This window comes from Lipotes vexillifer, unplaced genomic scaffold (genome assembly GCF_000442215.2).
Source record: "Lipotes vexillifer unplaced genomic scaffold, Lipotes_vexillifer_v1.1 scaffold435, whole genome shotgun sequence".
Taxonomy (NCBI): Eukaryota; Metazoa; Chordata; class Mammalia; order Artiodactyla; family Lipotidae; genus Lipotes; species Lipotes vexillifer.
This window is the reverse complement of record NW_006773141.1, coordinates 41,977-53,776: the sequence shown is the minus strand read 5'-3', so window position 1 is coordinate 53,776 and position 11,800 is coordinate 41,977.

The window sequence follows — 11,800 nt, the reverse complement described above, 5'->3', positions numbered from 1 at the left end:
TCCACATTCTCTCCAGCATTTGATGTTGTCAATGTTCCTGATTTTGGCCATTCTAATAGGTGTATAGTGGTGTCTCGTTGTTTTAATTTGCAGTACCCCATGACATATAATGTGGAGCAATTTTTCCATGCTTATTTGCCCTCTGTGTATCTTCTTTAGTGCAGTGCATTAATATTGTTTTTATATTGAAATCACTGATCATCATGAACCTAATGGTAACTTGTTGAAACATCCACCAAATGCTTAAATTTCAAATCCAAGCAGTGTTTTTTTTAACTATAGGATATTATCTGAACAATAAAAGACTGACCCTCATATGTGAGGTATAAATAAATCAGACTTATGCATACTCATATCAAATATTTATATATTCGAATTTTACTAGGATAAAGGAAGGTTTCATTTCTAGTCATAAAAATCAAATAGTGTTTGGAAGGAATTTTAGAAAGCATCTAGTTAAAAATCACCACTCATTGTATGGTCTTACCTTGCAATATTTTAAGGGATCATTTCATCCAGAATCCTTTTGTGACTATCTGTGGAATGTTTCTTGTTATGATTCCAGATAAAGTATATGCTATTAAACACCTGAGGGCCCCAGAACTGAGTCCTTGGATATCTTGTCTGTGTATACTCTGTCATGGAGATTTCTTCCAGTATTATGGCTTTAAATACCATCTTCATGCTGATGATTCCCAAATTTTCATCACCACCCTGGAAGTCTCTCCTAAACTTCAGGCTCACATATCCATCTTCATAGTCCACATCTTTACTTTTGGTCTAAATAGGCACATCACACTTAGCCAACCCCAAACAAATTCCTTACCTTCCCTCCACACCTGACCCTCCCCAATCTTCCTCAATGGTAACTCCATCCTTCTAGGTGCTCAAGCCAAAGCTTTGGATTCCTTTTTTTTTTTTTTTTTTTTTTCAATTGATTAATTAATTAATTTCATTTTGGCTGTGTTGGGTCTTCATTTCTGTGCGAGGGCTTTCTCTAATTGCAGCAAGTGGGTGGGGGGGCACTCTTCATCGCGGTGCGTGGGCCTCTCACTATCGCGGCCTCTCTTGTGGAGCACAGGCTCCAGACGCGCAGGCTCAGTAATTGTGGCTCACGGGCCCAGTTGCTCCGCGGCATGTGGGATCTTCCCGGACCGGGGCACGAACCCGTGTCCCCTGCATCGGCAGGCAGATTCTCAACCGCTGTGCCACCAGGGAAGCCCTGGATTCCTTTTGGCTCCTCTTTTTGTATGCTCCAGCCCATCAGCAAATTGTATCACTTCTGCCTTGAAAATAGATCCGGAATTTGACCTCTTAGCACATCTATTGCTACATTTTGGTCCAAGCCCCCTTATGTCTCACTTGTTTTATTTTAAGAGTCTACTAACTCTTTTCTCCACTTTTACCACTGCTCCCTTTCAGTTTTTTTCTCAGCATAGCAGCCAGTGTGCTATCTTGAAATACAAATTGTGTGATACCTTCCTCTGTTCAACATCTACTTATAATGGCCTCTCATGTCTCTGAGAATAAAATCCCATGTTCCTACAGTTGCTTACAAGGTTCTGTGTACAATCATCTGACTCCTCCTTGTTCCTGCTTGTCTCCTCGTGCTTCCCTCTTGCTTGCTCCACTGCAGGGCACAATGCTCCTCTGTTACACCAGATACTCTTCCTCCCACAAAACACCTGGCTAGCTTTTCTCTTTGCCTTGGGGTGCTTTTCCCCCAGCTAGCCTCCTGGCTCACCCTCTTCCCCCAACCCTGTCACCTCCTTCAGATATTTGCTCATATATCACTGCGTAGTTAGGCCTTTTCTGACCACCTATTTAAAAGCGCAGACTATCCACCCCCGCTTTAGCTCTTATCACCACTGATGTACGATACATTATTTATTTTCTGTCTCCCTTCATTTAAAATGTAAGCTTCATGGCAGGGGTGGGAGGATTATTGTCTGTTTTGTTCAATATCCCCAGTGCCTAGAAGAGTGCCTTCCTTAATAAATGTTGATTGATGGAATGAATTGTTTTTCATACATTTTAAATACTAGGGAAGTATTTATAATCTTTTCTCAACTGTGTACTTTTACAGTGGAGAAAGCAATCAGTAGGTTCTTTGTTTTCAATTTGGGTTTTCTTATTTAACAGATGCATCTATTTTATTTTTTTCTTCCCTGAATCTGTTACTAAAAGGAATCCAGTGTGCCTGGCCAAAAGCTGTGGAGCCTTTAACTATTCAACGATATTGGCGTGTAATCATGGGCTCTTGGGATGCTTCCAGACTTTAGTTTGACCTTTACAAATTAGCTTTGAATTAGGGACTACTGTTGGGATGAGAAGTAAGGTGTAGGATGAAGACAGAAATTCCAACTCAATCTAAACTATTTAGAAGGACAAAGGCAATAAGGAAAGGAGACTATTTTCAGTGCATCAGGCCTTATTTCTATAACTGCTGACACAAGCCTGCCATTAAAATAGTCATATTTCCTCAAGTATTGCACTTTCAGATGCAAAGTGAGCAGTCAAATGGTTCTCTTAATATGACCTAATTTTCAGAGCTAGGTGTTATATCCGTGCTTTCATTTTGAGTCTGTAAACCTTTAGACCTCTGATTCTTTCAGTCCCAAGCTGAGAGTATTCTAGTCTAAAACCCAGCTCTTTTCTCTGTAACTTTAACATTTTGTGTTTTATAAAATCTTTTATGCACTCCTATGTAGAGCTCAGAGTGTTACTATCCTAGGAAGGAGGAGGGAAAGGCAATTCCAAAAAAAAACCCCAAAATATATTCAAAGTAGAATGGTTAAAAAAGAATGTATTTCCTCTGAAAAGGGAAAAAAAAATCACCATTGTTCTGCTGGCTGGAAATGTTGGAAGTGTCCCAAAGAAACACAATTAGATTAATTATATTTTCATCTTTTTGCCCCCATTCAAGTCTGAGAACATGCACTTCACTGTAGTTTTACATCCTTCTGGATTATATGAGAAGTTGCAAGATTATCAAGATGCATTCCGTGCTCCTCTAGGGGTAAATGTCACCTTTACTAAGGACTTCTGTAGGTCTGATGTTCTTCCTCCTAGAAAATCATATGAAAGAGAAAATTCTAAAGTGCCAGCTACGAAATTCGAGCTTTTTTATTAATTCTAATTTTTAAAGATATTTTACTACATTAAGGTGACCTTTAAAAAATATGATAAACGTAAGACTCCTACTTCAGAGTCTATCCAGTTTTTCTAAGAGCATCTAATCAGAGGGCTTGGGTGGTTCATAATTCACCTACTATTTTAAGGTCAAAAAATAGAAGTATAATTGAGTAATATCTGCATAATGAAATGAGAGTGACTTTGGAGTTATACTTTTATTCTTATAAAATCCTTTTTTCTGAGGCTTCCCTGGTGGCACAGTGGTTAAGAATCCACCTGGCAATGCAGGGGACACGGGTTCGATCCCTGGTCTGGGAAGATCCCACATGCTGTGGAGCAACTAAGCCCGTGCGCCACATCTACTGAGCCTGTGCTCTAAAGCCCGCGAGCCACAACTACTGAAGCCCGCGTGCCTAGAGCCCGTGTTCTGCAACAACAGAAGCCACCGCCATGAGAATCCCGCGCACCGCATCGAAGAGTAGCCCCGCTCATCGCAACTAAAGAAAGCCCAGGCCCAGCAATGAGAACCCAACGCAGCCAAAAATAAACAAGCAAAAAAACAAAATTCTTTTAAAAAATCATTTTTTCTGAATGTGCATACCCCATGGTCCAGCATTTTCAACCCAGGCACTCACTGTTCACCCAAAAGTAATAGGTACTCATGTGCCCCCAATATTCATAGCAATGCTCTTTATAATAGTTTAAAATGGAAACAATCCAAATGACCATGAATGGATAAATACTATGTGGAATACTTCTGTGGAATGCAAATATAAAACAGCAAACAGCACTGCCCCACAATCTCAGTTTTTCTTTCTTTCCAGAGTGGTCTCATGAATAAATAGTCTACTACTAGGTGCAACGGTATAGGAGAATGCCAAGAATAAAATATTAAGCAAAAGTAGACAGACCTAAAAGAGTATATATTGTATGATTCCAGTTAGGTAAAGTATGAAAGAAGGCAATATGAATCTATTAGGTGTTAAAAGTCAAGTTAGTGATTCCCTTTGGGGGGGGTTAGTGACTAGAAGAGGGATGACGATTGCTCTTGGTGCTGCTTATTTAATTTACTATGAAAATTCGTTGAGTGCTGTACTCATGATTTCTTTATTTTTCAGTATATATGATTTACGTCAATAAAATGTTTACTTAAAACAAGTCCTTTCTTTTAGGTTACTAGAGATTGCAACAAATGAGTAGTCAGAGGTCTTTCCAGGTGGCTTTGCATAACTCTGCCATCTGTTTGTGGCCCGCCTCTGTTGTTTTCAGAAGATGGAAAATAGGGCGTCAGAAAAAGAAAGTCTTTCTCCTGTGTATTAGGTTCCTTTGGCTGCTGTAACAAATTACCACAAACTTGGTGGCTTAAAACAGCAGAAATTTATTGTCTCACAGTTTTTGAGGCCAGAAGTTTGAAATCAGTGTCACTGGGATGAAATCAAAGTGTCAGCAGGGTGGTGCTCTCTCCGAAGGCTCCAGGAGAGAATCCGTTGCCTCTTCCAGCTTCTGTGGCATTCCTGGGCTTGTGGCCATATCGCTTTAATCTCAATGCCAGCATTTTCAAATTTCTCCCTGCTCCACCTTCTCCTCTGTGTGTCAGATCTCCCACTGCCTCTCTCTTACAAGGACACGTCATTGCATTTTGGGCCTACCTGGATAATCTAGAATAATCTCCCCATCTCAAGATCCTTAACTTTATTACATATGCAGAGATCCTTTTATTCCATATAAGATAACATTCACAGGTTTCAGGGACTAGGATGAAGATATCTTTTGTGGGGCTACTTTTTCGGCTTTTCACACTATGTAATGATCGACAGGATGTAAATAAGACAGTATTGTTCACCAACAGCTGCTGCTTGGGTACACTTAACAGGTGTAGAAAAATTATTTTCTAGGGTTTCCTTACCCCACTCTTTGTAAATATCCCACTAACAATTTTAATCAAAAGATTGGAATTGTATTGCTGCAGAGGCTTTAGAAATCACAGTGATGTGGATATTTTCAACCCTCAGAATTTTTCTTCAGATGAGATCTTTTATGGAACACAAATATAAAACAGCAAACAGCACTGCCCCACAATCTCAGTCTTTCTTTTTTTCCAGAGTGGTCCCATGAGGGAAAATTCTAGGGTTCTGTGGAGCTGTTTGAAAATGTACCTAATCTAAATCTCTTCCTTTTATTTGGGGCAGGCAACTAGCATCCATGGTGTGACAGTTTTCTTTTTTTTTCCAAAGTTTATTCAGAAAGATTGGGACTGAATCTTCTCCTTCCACTATTTTTTGTACTGAACCACCTTCAGATGTGGCTCTTCATGGAAGACAGTACTTCCACACAGCATACAGTTGCCACAGTGACATCAGAGAGGCTCCTTAAACCATTGGCCTAGATTCCTGGATTTCACAGAAAACACACAATGTCATAAGGTAGCAAAACATGTGAGCAGGTTTATTTGGAAGCCCTAAACTCTCAGTATCAACACTAGAGCTTGTTACTTAGCTCCTGTTAGGATTGTGAGAGTTACTTTCTGTGCACTCAGGAAATAGAATGCCCCAGATCAGTGGTTTTTCATGCAAACAACCCATCTATTCAAGTTTCTACCAGTACACACAGATGCCATCAACTCTAGCCAGCCCTTTGACAGCTTGCAATATCACAGCAAAATGGGGAGCTCCCCTGTTTTACTTAGGTTAGTATGGAGGTGTCTTTACTGCTCATCTTTGTCCCTTGTTGTACAACTCATGGAATAGTGACACACACATTTTATATTCCACATGTTAATTCCATAAATTTCTATTTACCTTTGTCCCGTGTCCTTTGAAACTTTGTTTTGATTATCTGAGCAGTGTCACTGATGTGCTCTACTGGCTTTATTCAGTCGATGCCATTGCTCTCTGGTCAGACTAAGACCTTAAAAGTAATGCGTGCTTAGATGTATTAAAAGCAGTTAATGTCAGCAAACAAGGAAGAAATTTGAAAGGACTGATTAATGAGGATGATTTTCTATTTTTATGGTCATTTGAAATCTTTTGTTTATCCTAGTTGAGCTTTCTACAGTAATTTTCTTTTATCAGTAAGAGAAAAGTATTTGATTTTTCTAAGTGTGAAATAAAATCACTCATGTTGGTTTATCCAATGGAAACTCAGACTTTTAGTAAAATGGTTAGTCTCGTGAAGGCATGGTAACTGAAGGCGTAGTAAGTGATAGTCGTGGATATGCCCTCTCACATTACCTGCTTTGGAGGGTGTAATTGACTGCTGGCTCCAGACGCTGCACTCTGTCCATCACGGCTTTGGTGCTGAGGCCACCATTCCCAGGAGCTTATCGCACCCAGTGACTGAGTGCAGCCTGGATGCTAAGGTGGGCCCATTCCTGCGAAATGTGCATTTCCTCTGACGGAGACTTTGGCTCAAAGATTCCCCAGTCAACTCGGCCAAAACTTTCTTAGATTGCACTACAGTGCAAAGCCTGCTTCCTTTCTGCCCTCTCATCCCTGTGTCCTTCTAAGGGGTCAGACATGTATCATCGTGGGATAGCTCTCCCCGCCTCCTCCAGCTTCATCCTGTTTTCTTTCATAGGCAGTCCGCCTATGAAAGTCCGCCCCACTCCCCCCACCCCAATAATTCTTGTGCCTGTCTCATCTCATTTTTGTGTCTGCTTCTCTAGAAGGATGACCTGCATTACCACATACAAAAAAGAGAAGCTTCTTACCAAATAATTACATATTTAGGCCCTTTTGTTCATATTTGGTGTCCAGTTTTAAAGTTTGATATTTCATCTTAGACTTATATACCCCTATACTTTTTCAGGAAGCTGTTAGATAAACTTGAATATTCTCTTAATTTATTTTGTTGAACCTAGTATTTACTCCCCTTCAATTTAAACTCTGCCAACCAGTATAGAAAAGTATAGTTTCTCCTGCATCTGCCAGTCAAAGGTGGTTTGTTTACCCTCTTTGGCAAATCAGGACGACATGGTGACCCTTTGCCAGGTCTCCTGTGATGCTGATATGTCGGAAAACAGTTTCACAGGCTACTAGGCCCTGTAATGCAATTTTGTAATGCAGGCTTGAGTTAACAACTGACGGTTGCCCAGGAAGAGTCTTGACACCCTGCTATTTAGGATGAACTTGTAAGTGCTTTGTTTTTTTGTGTCTGTCCAAGATCAGGGCAGTGGGATATTTACTGTCCCACTGAATATCATTTTGTCATGTGTCATTGTGAGGGGACTAAGGGAGATGGTAGTTATTAACTCCTTAACTGCATACTTACTTTGCAAAAAAAAAAAAAAAAAAAAAAAGGTTACAGGTGAATAGCCTCCTAGATCAGTTATGGTAATGCATTAACAATCATTTCTAGCGTATGAATATCAATACAAATTATTGGGGTGCTTTGGAAGTTGAGCATTATCTAAATCTTGGTAAAAATTCCTCCCTTATTAACTGAACAGCCTGCTCTATCCATTCACAATTAATAACCCAATTTTATTAAAAACTCCTGAGAATGCTGATTTTATAATGTCAACTTCAAATCTGGAGAATCTCTGAGAATGAAACAGTACAGTAGTTGCCATCAAAGGAGCAGTTGAAGGTCAGGTTATGAGGTGCATTAATTCTTCCAACACTAAATCTTGTGAAAATGGTACTTTATTGTTATTGAGTAGATGTTCTTAAAAGGCCCATTAACTCTGGTGATCACAAAGTGGCACAGCAATTATAAATTTGTTTTAGGTAAATGGGACCCCCAAATGACACTATCATTGTATTGCTTTGTGTACCTATGATCAAACTAGTCAAAGCCACTATTTGACAGTATCTTTGCTTGATTTCTCAGACAAAATCTGGAGATTGCTGAGCAGTTCACATCTCATGCATTGAATACAAATTGCCTCAATGAAAGTTCTGTTATTGCTTAAGAAAATTCTCTCCCTGAATCTGACACACTGAGGTGGCTGGGAATATGGTTATCTAGCAACACCCGCGTAAAATGGCAGTGGGAGGTATTTGGGAACCTTCGTTCCATTCAGTTGCTACATTTGACCTTTGGAATTGCAAAGGCTATATATATTTTTTACATTAATTTATTTAACCTATTTATTTTTGGCTGCATTGGGTCTTCATTGCGGTGTGCGAGCTTCTCATTGCGGTGGCTTCTCTTGTTGTGGAGCACGGGCTCTAGGCGCACGGGCTTCAGTAGTTGTGGCACATGGGCTCAGTAGTTGCAGCTCACGGGCTCTAGAGCACAGGCTCAGTAATTGTAGTGCACGGGCTTAGTTGCTCCGTGGCATGTGGGATCTTCCTGGACCAGGGCTTGAACCCGTGTCCCCTGCGTTGGCAGGCAGATTCTTAACCACTGAGCCACCATGGAAGCCCCCTGCAAAGGCTATCTTACTTCAGAGACCAGGAACAGACAAGGATTTCAGTGAAGCACTAAGTAAAATTTGAAACGAAGCTAAATTTAAGAAGTACATGGTATTATACTTTTGGCCAAAAAAACTCCACACATTTAAAAACAGACAATGGCATGGTAGTTTATACAAATGAGGCTAATAAGACAGTATGATACATAGTATTCACGAGTATTTAAAAAATTTTGTTCCCAAGAGCAGGCCAGCCCAGAGCTGTAAAGTTGCTTAATATTAGCTGCGGATATTTGCAATACATTGCCTATAATTGAAAGAATATAACAAATTTGTATTTTATGGTGGACAGTTTTTCTCTGGTCTCATAGCTTTGATTTGCTCCTATATTAACTTTGGTAGCTTGCTGTTTTCAACATTGAGGCCCAAACGTCTTAATATGATTAAGTTGGCAAAGCTTGCATTTTGGCGTTTTACCCCACTCTACATTTTCTTGGTAACGATTTTCCCATCCTCCAAATTTTTATATATGGGCATAATTCACTTGCATTACTTACTTGCCCAGAGATATTTCTTTGTAGGGTCTCAACTATAAGATATTAAAGAAATGAAAAGCATTTTCTTGATGGACTTGTAATCATCCAAAAACACAGAAAGGGTGAATTGTGACTGAAGCTATATAGGGTGATGGCTAAGTAGGAAGAGTTGGTGCCTGAATGCTTGCCTTCAGATCTTGGCTGTATGATTTGGGGCAAATTCCTTAATCTTTCTGTGCTTCCTTTTCTCCACTTGTAAAAAAGGGACAACGACAGCACTCCTCACAGGGTTTCTGTGAGAATTCAGTGCATTGATGTTTCAATAGCAGTTAGCACAGTACATCTAGTACACTGAGAACTCTTAACCGTTATTATGGGCTGCTGAATATACTGATACATGTAGACATAAATACATGTCAGTGATAGGACAGTGCTCAATAAGTAATAGCTACTGCTAAAAATAGGGGCAGGGGATGGATCCAGGTTTTCTGTCTCTGAAGCTTTTACATTTGGCCGGGGAGGTGATTTATAAAACAGAAAATAAAATTATGATGCAAAGTGCCTACAGCAACTTCAGTGCTATTGCATGAAATAAATTATGAATTTAAATACCTGTGGTTTCTATGGGGAGGGTCCATGCTTGTGAAGGGGCCCTGAAATATGTCATTGTCTTCCTAAAAATTTACCTTTGAAAAGGGACTTTGCTAACCCCATTGAAGTTATTCACGTTGCCTATGAAATAAATATATAGAGGTCATGAGGAGCAGGGCCAAAATTAATAAAGAAATGGGACCACATTTTTATACTTTAATATCCAGCTCCCCCAACAGGCACACATGCAGTCACACACACAGCATACACACACGTACCCCTAAAAAAAAGTATGTTGTTATAATACAGATTCTCAGTAAATGCTTGTTAAATAAAGGCAGCTATAATGTGTGTTTGTTAGTCTATAATTAGTGTGAGGAAATGAAGTAGGACTGTAGAGCTAACCAAGGTGGGGAAAATAAAGAATAAAATTAGAAAAGAAATCTAAGGCTGCAATAAATGATTTTCTTTATTCAGGAATCATTTATCAACAGTCTACTTAATAGTATGCTATTAAGGTGCTAGAGATATAAATATAATTAAGATGGGGTAACTGCCCTTTGGGAGATTACAGTTTAGAAAGAGTTAGAAGGTATATAAATGTAAGTTTCAAAGTCATAGAAACTGTAAGGTGGGAGTGTTTAATTTTACTGATTGTGGTAATGAGGAAAGTTTTTTTTTTCTCTCAGATGTAAGGGATTTTATTATTGGTTTTTTATTTTTTAAATTAATTTTTATTGGAGTATAGTTGCTTTTGAGGAAAGTATTAAAGAGAAGTTAATGCTTGATCTGATGATCAGAATAGCAAGGTTTTCATTGAGTAGATAATGGAATGGATTGGACAGAAATACAGATAAAGATATATGAAACATAGAGGATCACTCAGAAAACTCCAAATAATTTGATGTAAGTATTGGGATTTCCCAGAGATATGACAAGAGAGGGTCAGATCAAGGTCTGATTATATGCCTTACTAAGGAGTTCTGATTTTCTATAGTTAGTGGTGGGGAGCCAAAACCATAAAGGTAATTTAATCAGACGTCCATTTTGGTAACATTACCCTGGGAATATAGTGAAAAATCTCTTTTAAGGGATTTGAGACTGGAGGTGGAAATACCAAGTAATTCAGGTGAGAGAAGATGCAGTTAAGGCTGTCGCAGTGGGATGGTGGTGTGGGGAATTCATAAAAAGGAAAAAGAATCAACAGGACTTGATCGCCAATTACACATTGAGATGAAGGAGAGAAAGGAATCTGGGGTGCATTTAGGTTTTCTGGTTTAGGGAATATAGAAGTAATTTTGGGAATAAGATGTTAATTAGTTGTGGTTGTACTATAAGGAACCTGTGTGGTACTTAGGTGTAGATATTAGGGGTGGATGGAGGGTGAGTTCAAGGGATCTAGATGGATATATAAATTTCAGCAAATAATTAGTAGCTAAAACCATCCAAATCAATGTGTTGACTCACCAGTAATGTGTGGAGAGAGAGGAGACCAAGCAGAGAATCTGAGCAGTCCAATATTTAAAGGGCAGAAACCATTGCGGGGGAGGGGGGGGATTGTCAAGAGAAAACTCAGGATAAGAAAGTGGTGTTATGAAAATCAAAAGGGGAGAGAATTGTGCTACAGAGAGATTAAATAAAATGAGGTCATTAGTGACCTTGGCAAGACCAGTTCCTGAGAGTGGAAGGCACATAAATCTGGTGATGCTTGAAAAGGGAGAGATGAGAGGAAGTGGAGTCAACGAGTGTAGAAGGTGGTATCAAGGGAATGAATTCTTCATTACACACAAATCAAAAGCTATTTTGCTGGTCTCACATCTGAATTTGTATCAGATTCTTTTATCTTGCAGTGGCATGTCTAGTGTATTTGACACACACATACACAGTATATCATTTTTTATTACTGTCCTCTACAACATTAGTTTTAGTAGTAGTTATGAAAAAATAAGGAATAATAATAGCCAGAAAAGAAAAAAATGATTACATATCATTATTCAAGGACAATAAATGAATAAATACAGTAAATATTACAGTACAACAAAGAAAAGTAATGGAATACTAATTTTTAGTTGCATTAATATGTTTTCTGAATAAAGACAGAAAATGTATACATACTTATTGGTCTGTTGCAATATTTCATAACATTATGGTGTGTAGTTTCCAGCCTTAACTTCTGTAAGTT